This window comes from Hyaena hyaena, unplaced genomic scaffold (assembly GCF_003009895.1).
Source record: "Hyaena hyaena isolate Hyena2069 unplaced genomic scaffold, ASM300989v1 scaffold_1128, whole genome shotgun sequence".
NCBI classification, from domain to species: Eukaryota; Metazoa; Chordata; class Mammalia; order Carnivora; family Hyaenidae; genus Hyaena; species Hyaena hyaena.
Genome location: NW_024081757.1, coordinates 70696 through 81546, shown reverse-complemented (window position 1 = coordinate 81546; position 10851 = coordinate 70696). Strand labels below are relative to the sequence as shown.

Here is a 10851-nt window from a genome sequence, read left to right as displayed (position 1 = left end):
TGGGGCCTCAGCCCTACCCCAGGTCCCTGAACCATCCCTGGGGACAGACTCCAAATACAGTACAGCAGCAGACTCTCACTAGGGACCAAGGCCAGGTCATACATAGGAGTCTGGAGCGCCTCGTGAATGTCCTGGCACACCTACTCTTGGGATGTTGCTCAAAGGTCTTTTCTTTCTTAGACTCTGTTCAGGAGTAAAGTTTAGATCATGGCAGCCTCATTGTCCATACCCTTTATGGACATGTCTTTTACATCCATTGTAGAGATTTATTCTAAGCCTAGAAATTTATCTCTGAGCCCTTTCATAAAGAGGCTTATTGGATTGAGTCACTATTAGAATAAATATACTAATGGTGATCCCACTCGCCAGTAGCTGCAACAGATCTTTCAAACTAGAAAATTTTCTATATTTAGAACATTTCTTAGAGAGCTCTCCTTCCTAGCAGCTGCCTTCTTGGTATTTAGAGGAGGATCAAAATGAAAAGAAATCACAAATCACTATAAGGCTAGCCTTAGGGAGTCTCTTTATAAAAGAACAAAAATCAGACTTAGAACAAGAATTAAAAAGCAAATCTGACATCAGTGTCCCTTCTTATATCCCCTTCATCCCCAACCTTCTGTCCCTGAGCCTCCATAAGGACTTTGGGTCTCTGGACTCCTGGTCTAGAAACTTTCCCTTCAAAACCCAGCCCCAGCTCTTCAGCCAGTTTCCTTAAATCTGAAACTCCAACTCTCCCAGAAAAAATCCTTGAACTACCAGCTCCTTATTTTAACTCTTATTTCTTTACAAGATTTATAGGGAGTACCTTGGTCTGGCCTCCTGGCCTGGGAAATACAGTTTGCTCCTGTAGATGCTGAGTGTCAAGAAGTAACGGGAAGCCAGGAAGAGCAGTACAGCTCTTGCCATGGTGCATACAATTGCTCAGAGTCTCCAGGGCGTCATGATCAAGCTCTGTCAGTTCCAAACACTCCTGTGTGATGTCCTTGAGAGGTGTTTCCTGGACCCCTGTTGCAAAGAATTCATGTCCCTAGACAACAACAGATCTTTTCAATTTTAAAGTCACTTTACTTCTGCTCTTGAGGATCCTACAGAATTGAGAGACATTTTAAACATTTTGTAGCTTTTTACAACCCAACTCACAGACACCTTCTCTGGCAGCTAAGGGGAGTCCTTCTAGCCCATGAGTATATGGCTATTACCAGACAGGCCAAATGGCCCCCCTCACAGAGCACACAGAGGGCTGCAGCCTCTCTCTGGCCCTCCTGGGAATGAACAGGAGATGGCTCAACTGTTCAAGGGTTGATAGGAGTAAAGGAGGAGGCCTGTTCCTCCAAAGTGACTTGGTCTAGGGTTGAAATATACCCTCAGAAAGAAGATGAACACCCAAAAGTGCTTGTTAAGCATTTTATACAAACTTTAAAAAGCATGCTGTATTCAGTCTGGTAAGACCAGAACATAGAGATCTTCTAATTTCTGCTTCAGTGGGAAATTTCCTTTCCAATATCAAAAAACAGGGGCACCTGGGTGGTTCAGTCAGTTAAGCGTCTGACTTAGGCTCAGGTCATGATCTCACAATTTGTGGGTTCGAGGCTCCCCATTGGGCTCTGTGGGGAGCTCCAAAGCCTGGAGCCTGCTTCGGATTCCGTGTATGTCTATCTCCCCCCTGCTCATGATCTGTATCTCTCAATAATAAATAATAAACATTTAAAAATGTTTTTTAAAAAAACAGAAAAATCTACAATAGTGTGGTTAGTTGGAGCAGGCTACCATTAAGGAAAATAATGGAGGCCACTACTGGGTCTTTGGAAATAGCTGCAAGAAAACCAACAAAAAGAAAGGAACTAAGCCCAACATTTCTCGCCTGATAACTTGAATCTTTGGAAAAGTGAAAACATGGCAAAGAATGACTCCTAGCCCACTCCCATGTGTCCCTGTTTGCCTCCAGACAACTGCAGATATTGCAGTAAAATAGGGCATTGGAGGAGAAATTGTCCTGCGCTTAAGGAAAAAAAAAGTCTAAGAAACAATTTCCCCTAAGTCCCATAATCCCGAAAATTTTCATTTTTCATCATTGAGGGACAATTCCCCCTTTAAATGACGCATCAGCCAGTACTCAGTCACCCCTGGGAGCCTCCCAGAAACCTTCAGACAGAGGCTTATGAACTAGATTTCTTGACTGACGTTGGTGTGACTTTCTCTTGCATCTGCTCAGAGGACTGATCTCTACCTGTCACCTCTGACTCTCTTCAGGCTGTCGGAGTCCCGAGGCGACCCATCTTACTGCCCATGTCCCAGCCCAGCCCAGTATCTTCAGGCCCTCTTCACACTCCCCAGGCCTTGCTGCTTCCCAGCTGTTCACTGGCAAACCTTCTTGGTAAAGATTTGTTATCTACATTGAATGCCAATATAAATTGCAGTAAAAAACAAACAAACAAACAAAAAACCATTTATGTTTCCTCACCTTCAGGCCAAGCCCCAAGTGTCCTGCTGGCTTTACTGGGAGTTCATCCTGAGATAAATTCCTGTGAAGAGGATCAATCTTTAAAAGATACCTCAGTCAGTCTTTGGGCTACACATGTGATTGAAATTGAGTTGTTAGGAAATGGGAACTTGGGTGCATTTCTTGGGAGGGGAACTCACCCTCTCCCTCGTGGCTCAGCTTTCTCTCTCTAGAGACTCCAGGCAAGTGATACCCTGTAATAAACTCTCTCTTGAACTACAGCATTCTCATCTTTACCACCCAACCCTGTACCACCCCAAACTTGCAAATGTGACTCAGAGGGAAAATCAGTCCATCAGTTTGTACAGGATCATGGGGCCATAGTCTCTTTCATAATTTCTTGGCACCCAGTGCCCCCCAACCTAGCTGATATTCTTCATCATTCCTGCTGATGCAGCCTGGTTTACAGAAATGACCTGTGTGCAGTTTTGTTTCAATCCCTTTGCACACTGACTCCTAGTTTCTTGTGAAATCACAGTTAAAGGTAGACCATTCACCTGGGCTTGCATACACCAAAGGATAATGTGAGTGTCTCTCAATATTTTCCCAGGTCCTTAAAGTCCAGCTAGATACTGTAACTTCTACCCAAGAGTCCCTGCTGGCACAATTGCTACTGTTACCTTTTACTCTCTAATGAAAGCAAGCCAGGAGCTTGTATTGACTCCCTCTTTCTCTTAAGAGCACTAGCTAAACAAGGCAGACAGCTTACACAACTCTACATCTAGACTCCAAGGGGTGTAAACAACTGTTATCTATTTAGGATGTTGTGACCTGTTTAGGACATACCTCAGGGTATTCAAAATCTCATTCCAAATATTCTTGAGTCAATTTTGTTCATTCCTCTCCCCAAAATGAAACAAAGTTACATACATTTTTAGGGGCACCTCCAAAGGGTCCCTAATTTTGCAATTTTTTTATAAACCTTTGCATGCTCTTCTCTCAGATATCAATAGACTTTAGAGGCATTAACCTTCTTTGAAGACTTAAAATTGGCTCTGTCCACACCACAGTTCCTACCTCACCTAATTTTGACAAGCCCTTTCATTTATACTGCATGAAAAGAATGGTGTTACTTGCATGCATTCTGGAACAGACTTTTGCCCATCAGATATAGCCAGGAGCATATTTTTCATGCCCATCCGACGCTGTGTCATCAGGTATACCCCCATGCTCTCCTCGGGTGGCTGCATCTTCCACCTGATGGACAAAGCCAGTGCTCTGACATTAAGCTCTGCTGTTCACTTGTGTGTCCCCACATGGTGCCTGCTCCCTTACTTCATAAAACATAACACTTCTCTACAATGGGGCAGACCAGTTACAAACAAGCGGCTTTAACTAACCCTCCATCATCTTATTCCCGTTGCTAAAAGGCTTATAATCACTGACATATTACAGCTATTCACCCTCCTTCTAAAATCATCATTGTTCACTGCTCAGCACATACTAAGAAAGCTGATGTTGTCTTTAGAAAACGATAGGGTTGACAGAGCTGCTAAAGCCTGTACCCCAAACAGACCTCCTTGTACTCTCTCCACCCAATTGTGAACACTACCTTTATCCCTAACTGATAGTATTAATTACCTGCGAAGTGCCCCAAAGCCTACAAAGGACAGCCAGACAAAATAGGTGTCAAACAACTATCAGATGGATTATACAGCAGCTGAATGGACTTCTTAGAGCACCCTTTCTTTTGACCCTGTGGTTTACACTTACCACGCACTAAACTGGACCCTAAGTTAATGAAGGACCTAAAAGACAATTGCTTTTGGTCAGGCATTCACAGCATTCTTGACCAAATGATATCCCAGTGCACTCTTTGTAAATCCCAGTCAATCTTCCTAGGCCCAGACTGCTCTGTGTGGTTGAATAAATGGATCTGATAGATGTGCCCCCAGCCTTGTGCTATTCTCACTGTTTGGTCACTGTCTGCATGCTCAGTGGATGGGCTCATGCTCTCTGTCTCGATGTGCCGATGACACAGCAGGTAGTAAAAAAATTAACATCTCTATTCCTCATGTTTCCAATCCTTATGGATTGAATCAGACAAAGAAATTCATTTTACAGTAGTTATAAACCACCATCTTGCAAAAACGCTGTAGTACACATTATAATTTCATACCATATATCATCCTCAATTATCAGCACAAATGGAACATAAAAATCTAGACACAAGATGGACTGTAAGAAAAATATCAAGAAATTAACCATGAATGGCCAAAAACATTACCCGTAACCCTTATGAAGATCCAGAATACTCCAAACAAGGGACATGGATTGATCCCTTTTGAAATAGTGTTTGGCTGCCAAAGCTTACTGGCATCTCTAAACCTTCCATTCATGGCTGAGTGAACAATGTGAGGCTATGACTAACTCGAGACAAGGACTCTCTAGTACACCTGGAGCACATCACCAACAGGTAAAAAAGGCATGGCCTCCACCAACTGGTGAGGCTCGCCACACCTGTCCACCAGAAGACCGGGTGGACCTCAAGGTCTTCAGAAAAGAATGTGTGCCATCTCCTCACTGGGAAGGACCTTATGAGGTGCTGCTTACCAGCTACACCACCATCTAAACAGAAAAAAAACCCTTCTGGATTCTTGCAAACCATGCCAAAATGATTTATTTAAGATTTCACTTAATAATGAGTCTTCATTTCACAAGTACACTGATGTAACATTAGAACTTGGGTTTTCTCTTTGCCAAAAAGGACAAAACATTTTCTTAATAGTGATAGTTTGCATATTATAAAAATTTATAACCAAAGTTCTTCCTTACCTTAAATGGTCAATGGCCTAGACCTACAAATTTTCTATGCTACATCTTTATAAGATTATTCAAGAAAACTGAATCTTAATATTAAGAGTTAAGGTTTGTTCACTATTGTATAACCTGCAGGATTTGCCTTTAAAACTTTTTATTCTTGTTCCTCCTCTCTCTAGGCATCATCTTAACAGTGACATCATCTTTAAATTGTGCGTGGCAATTGTTGATGCATCCCCATGATGCCCAAGGAAGAAGGGTGACCTGGAAGTCCAAGTACTTCCTTAAGATCATCCACCTTTGGGATGATCATCTTTCATTTTGGGAACAGACAACGTGGGTTCCAAGAAGATGCAGTAGATCCACATGTGTTTCCATGGGAACCCTGTGGTGCTGCTGTGGCATGAGCACCATGATGTACGAGGCCATCTGAGGGCATCTGGAGAAACAACCAGCTCTGGAGAAACTGTTGCTTCATATCTGGGTGAATGTGGGCTTTGTGCTCACCAAGGAGGATCTCACCGAGATTAGGGACATGCTTTTGGCTGGTAAGGTGCCAACTGCTGCCTGTATTGGTGCCATAGCCCCATATGAAATCACTCTACCAGCCCAGAACACTTGTCTGGGGCCAAAGAAGACCTTCTTCTCCCAGGCTTTAGGCATCATCATTAAAATCTCCAGGGGCACCACTGAAATCCTGAGTGACATGCAGCTGATTAAGACCGGAGACAAAGCAGGCAGCAGCGAAGCCACAAAGCTAAACATGCTTAGCCACTAAGTTAAACAACCCTTCTCCTCTGGGTTGATCAACCAGCAGGTATTTGACAATGGCAGCTTCTACAGCCCTGAAGTGCTTGACATCACAGAGGAAATGACCTTCTCTCTTCCTGGAGGATGTCCACACTGTTGCCAGTGTCTGTCTGCAGTTAGGTCACCTGATTGTTGCATCATTGCCCCATTCTATCATCAATGGATACAAGCAGGTCCTAGCTTTTCTGCATGGACTGATTAATTACACCTTCCCACTTGCTGAAGCTATTGACACTGTTGTTGCACCTGCTGCCACAGCCCTGGCCAGAGTTGAAGCAAAGGAAGAGTCAGATGAGCTGGATGAGGATATGGAACTTATTGGTCTCTTGATTAATCACTAAAAAGCAACCAACTCAGCTTTACTTGTGGAATAAGGGAATAAAGACTCACTTCTCTTTGAAAATAAATCCTTTATAGTCACTTGGGTTGAATGGATAAATATTGATGCAAAATGATCTGTGATCCTATTTAATCAAATGTTCAAATATTTTTATTTTTCATAACACAGACTTTCCAAAATCAAATTCTAAAATGAAGTATTTTGACCGCAATGCAACTAAAATATTCCTGAGGATCCATGGAACATTTTCAAGAAATTTAGTCTCTTTATAAAAAGGAAGATATTATACTAATTGGGTTTATTTCCTATGTTAAATTACACATGAAGCAATGTCAAATAAGGATACTAACACCCTTAGATTATATTTGTGTAGAAATATGTTAGTAAAATAAATGTTTAAGAAATTGTATGCAGCTCCTAGAAATATGATATGTCCTGAGATGTTACTGTCGTTTCACAGAAATAACCAACTTCCTTGTCATGATCTCTCATCAGATCTGTAACCTTGGACATTTTTAAGTCTTTTATCATTGATAGACAGACTTTTATTCAGACGCTTTTACAAAAGCTTTTACCTGCAATGAGACTGACAGAACTCTTGAGTATAGGTTTCTGATAACCTTAAGATCATAAAGCTGAACGGGGTAAGAATTTCCAGAACAAAGAGAAGATCTGGATTCAAGCAGACATAGAATTAATAATGACGATGCTTCTCATTTTATAAATTCTTTTGAAACATTGGTGATTTTAAATGTTTTTTTTCTAGTTTTAAAGAATATGATAAAATATGCCACTTGATAAAATATGCCTGTGTGAACAGACTGAGACATTTAACTTTTTCTCCCTACCTGATCTGTCCAGAAAACGTTCAGTGAATATTCTCATATTTTCATGACAATATGTTAATTTGCATAAGTTGAATAAGAATCTGCTCTCCTTGTAACAGGACACATTTGGAATCACTGGTTACCCCACCACGGCTTTGACTGAGATATCATATTCAAGGAGAGACATGCACAGACTCAGATATGACCAGACTGCCTGAAGGAACTCAGGCAGACTTTATGCAGCCAATAAAGCTCCTTGGAAAAACAGACTTATACTAATATCTGAGTCTATAAGCAAGGCAGGCAGTTTTCATCCATTATGACAAAGAGACAACAAATTCATAATGAATCAAAGGATGAAGAAAACAGATGTTTGGGAGTGTTAAGTGGTAAGGAATCTTAAGAAACTTTTTTTTCATAAGCTATGATTACAGCAATTTTGCTATTAGGCCAAGTTAAGAAAAGAAGAAGAAGAAGAAGAAGAAGAAGAAGAAGAAGAAGAAGAAGAAGAAGAAGAAGAAGAAGAAGAAGAAGAAGAAGAAGAAGAAGAAGAAGAAGAAGGAGGAGGAGGAGGAGGAGGAGGAGGAGGAGGAGGAGGAGGAGGAGAATGAGGAGGAGAAGAAGAAAATTACACTTTGTAAACAAATTGGTCTTAATTTGGCTATCCTTGGTAAAAATGAGGGTGATTACAGAAAGAAAAATTATGTTTCAATAATGCACTCTTGTGGATATTAGTGTCTAATAGAGTTCACTATGAACTGGACAAGATCCTAATTTCTCCTAGTTTCCTCCAAATCCTGGCTACAAGTCTCCAAACTAATATTTTCTGCTTTTTTCTATCCTTTTGACTTGGAATCACTGGATAACCAAAACTCCCCTTTTCCTGAAGCCCTGCAAATTGAATAGGAACAATTTACTGTAACCTTTAGAGAAATCACCACAACAACTCATGTGTAGACAATCTTCATGCCTGTTCTTCTGTGAGCCACTCGGACAGTCTGCTGGCCTGACACTACCTACTCTTATTCTGTCTCAGATACTTTAAGCCCAGCATTTGGAAATTCTTTTGACTGGCTACACTTGGAACTCAGAAACTGGTTTATAATTTTATCATTTTATTAACCACTATTTTTCTTGTATTGCTATAGAATTGCCTTTTATTTATTACCTGATTATTTGAATCAGAGGGCTCATTCTAAGAACATACCTGTGTCGCCTCTTCCTGAAATGAAATTGACTGAATTGACTCACTGTCAGAACAAAAAGACTGGATTTAGGAAATAAAACTATCAATTAGCTCAACTTTGAATGTGCAAACCTTCCAAGAAAGTGGCAGAGGAAAGAGTTGACCAAGGGCAGGCCACCTAGAAATGTGGACCAAAAATCTGTTACTTGGCTAAGTGACAAAACCAAGCTTTCTAGTTGCCAGAGCTAAACCAGAAACCTCTGAAATCAGTTATTTTTTAAACATGTACTGCTCTCAAAGACTGACACAACCACAAGAAAAATGGAGATAGATGAACATTAACACTATCAATTAACACTCCAGACTTTAAAAAGTACAGGTTTCAGCCCAACCTTGTCTATAAACCATACTGCTCTTTTTTCTTTTAAGAGAGAGAAAAAGGACACAAGTGAATAAAGGGCAGAGACAGAGGGACAGAGAGAAAGGGAGGGAGTGAGAGAGATAGACAGGGTCTCACCTGAAGCGGGGCTCAAGCTCACCTCATGTGTGACTCAGACTCATCAACTGTGAGGTCGTGACCTGAGCTGAAGCCAGATGCTTAAGGACTGAGCCACCCAGGCACCCCTGTCCCTTTATTTCATGTGGCAACAGAACATATAAAGGGTTCCCAACTAAATGGTCAGTACCATATGGACTTGGATACCTGGCTCTTCTGTCACTGTGCTTAGTGACAGCATTTGTTCAGAAAATTGTGCCACACACACACACACACAAACACACACACACACGCTTGTTGAAAAATCATAGAAACTCAGATGATGCATCAGAATTCCAAGTTCTCATCAGCATTAAAAGTCTTCTTCCCAAGTTTCAGAGATTGTCAATTAGAAAAGGCCATCCTAAATCTGTCTATGATAAAAGAACAAGGAAGGGTTCATTACCACTAGGCAAGCTTTGAAAATCCTTCCAGTCAGAAGGCAACAGCTTAGCCTCTGGTGCGCGGGGCGGGGGGGGGGGGGGGGGGGTCTCCCAAGTCATCATGTTCTAAATATGGTGACTACCCAGCAGGGGGAGCTCATGCGATCATCAGTGGAAAATGTTGCTTTTATCTAAACCAAATGAGGTGCATAATATCTAACTTAAATCTGCTTTTAAAAGGGAATTAATATTTTCCATCAGATAAATAAAACACATTTCATTGGGCTGATCTATTTCCAGGATTATGTGACTGGTTTCATGAGGTGTGGTGAAATGTGTTCTCTTTTGTTTATTCATCCTCTTTCTTTTTTTTTTCAAATGTTTTGAGTATAAATGACACACGATGTTACCATAGTTTCAAGTGTACAACATAGTAATTTGCCAGCTGTATACATTATGCTGTGCTCACCACAAGTGTAGCCACCCTCTGTCATCTTACATCGCTATTACAATACCATTGACTATATTCCCTGTGCTGTGCCCTTGATTCCCATGGCTGATTCATTCTATACCTGGAAGCCTGTACCTCCCACCCTCCTTCACCCATATTTTCATCCTCATGCTGATCTGTGCTTTTTTTATTCTTTGTAGATTTCTTACCGCTAGTTTACAAACTGGATTTCTCTCTCCACAGTCACCCGCTCAGCTAGTTAGTATGCAAAGTTCCAGGGAAGTTTCAGATGAAGAAACTATTGAGGCCCAGGGAGGTCACCCCAAAATGTACCACATGGCATATTGACTATCTTGAATTAAAGCTACTTGGGATACAGCTGGTTCAAGGACACCCAGGCTGTCCTCTGTGACCCATGGGCAGGAAATGAGTGCCCATATGAAAGTTCTCTCCCTGTACTAATACGAGAGACATCTTTATCAGCAGAGATGGGGCTTCAAAGCTAAGAAAGCTGTAGAAACAAACCTTGTTACTCTTTTGCTCATCTGCAACTTCAGTCCAGATTCCACTTAGAATTCCTGCAATTTAAAGCTCCTACACACCTTTTCTTTTTCCTATCAATTCCTCACAAATTATTGTCTTTGTCCAAAATGTATAAAACTGCAAAAAAAAAAAACAAACCCTACCCAACTTGATCATTTTGGGGGGCTCACACTCATTACTGTGCCTCCCTGCCTGTGTCATAAAATTTTGAGGGTTTTTTTTTCTCCCATTGACCTGTTACATCTCAATTAAATTCTCAAACCAGTTGGAAATAAGGAAGGATATTAGGAGGAATACTGGAGGAAATAAGGACATTTCTTTCTCCTCACAAAACCTGCATTTTTTACTATAAAGAAGTTTATGTATTAAAAACAGAATCACACCTCACCATATGAAAGTAAATTTTATTTAAAAAGGTAAGACTTTTATGCAATCTTTTGAAACATGAACATTCAAAAGTTATTAAGCAAGTTAATTACACACAGTTGATTAAAGAAGGGATTAAAGTAGTTTCAT

General features: G+C 40.9%; 1 pseudogene; it reads left to right on the top strand.

The window, feature by feature from the left end:
- The first annotated feature begins 5489 nt into the window (after positions 1-5489).
- LOC120224185 lies at positions 5490-6411 on the top strand (annotated as a pseudogene).
- The last annotated feature ends 4440 nt before the right edge of the window (positions 6412-10851 follow it).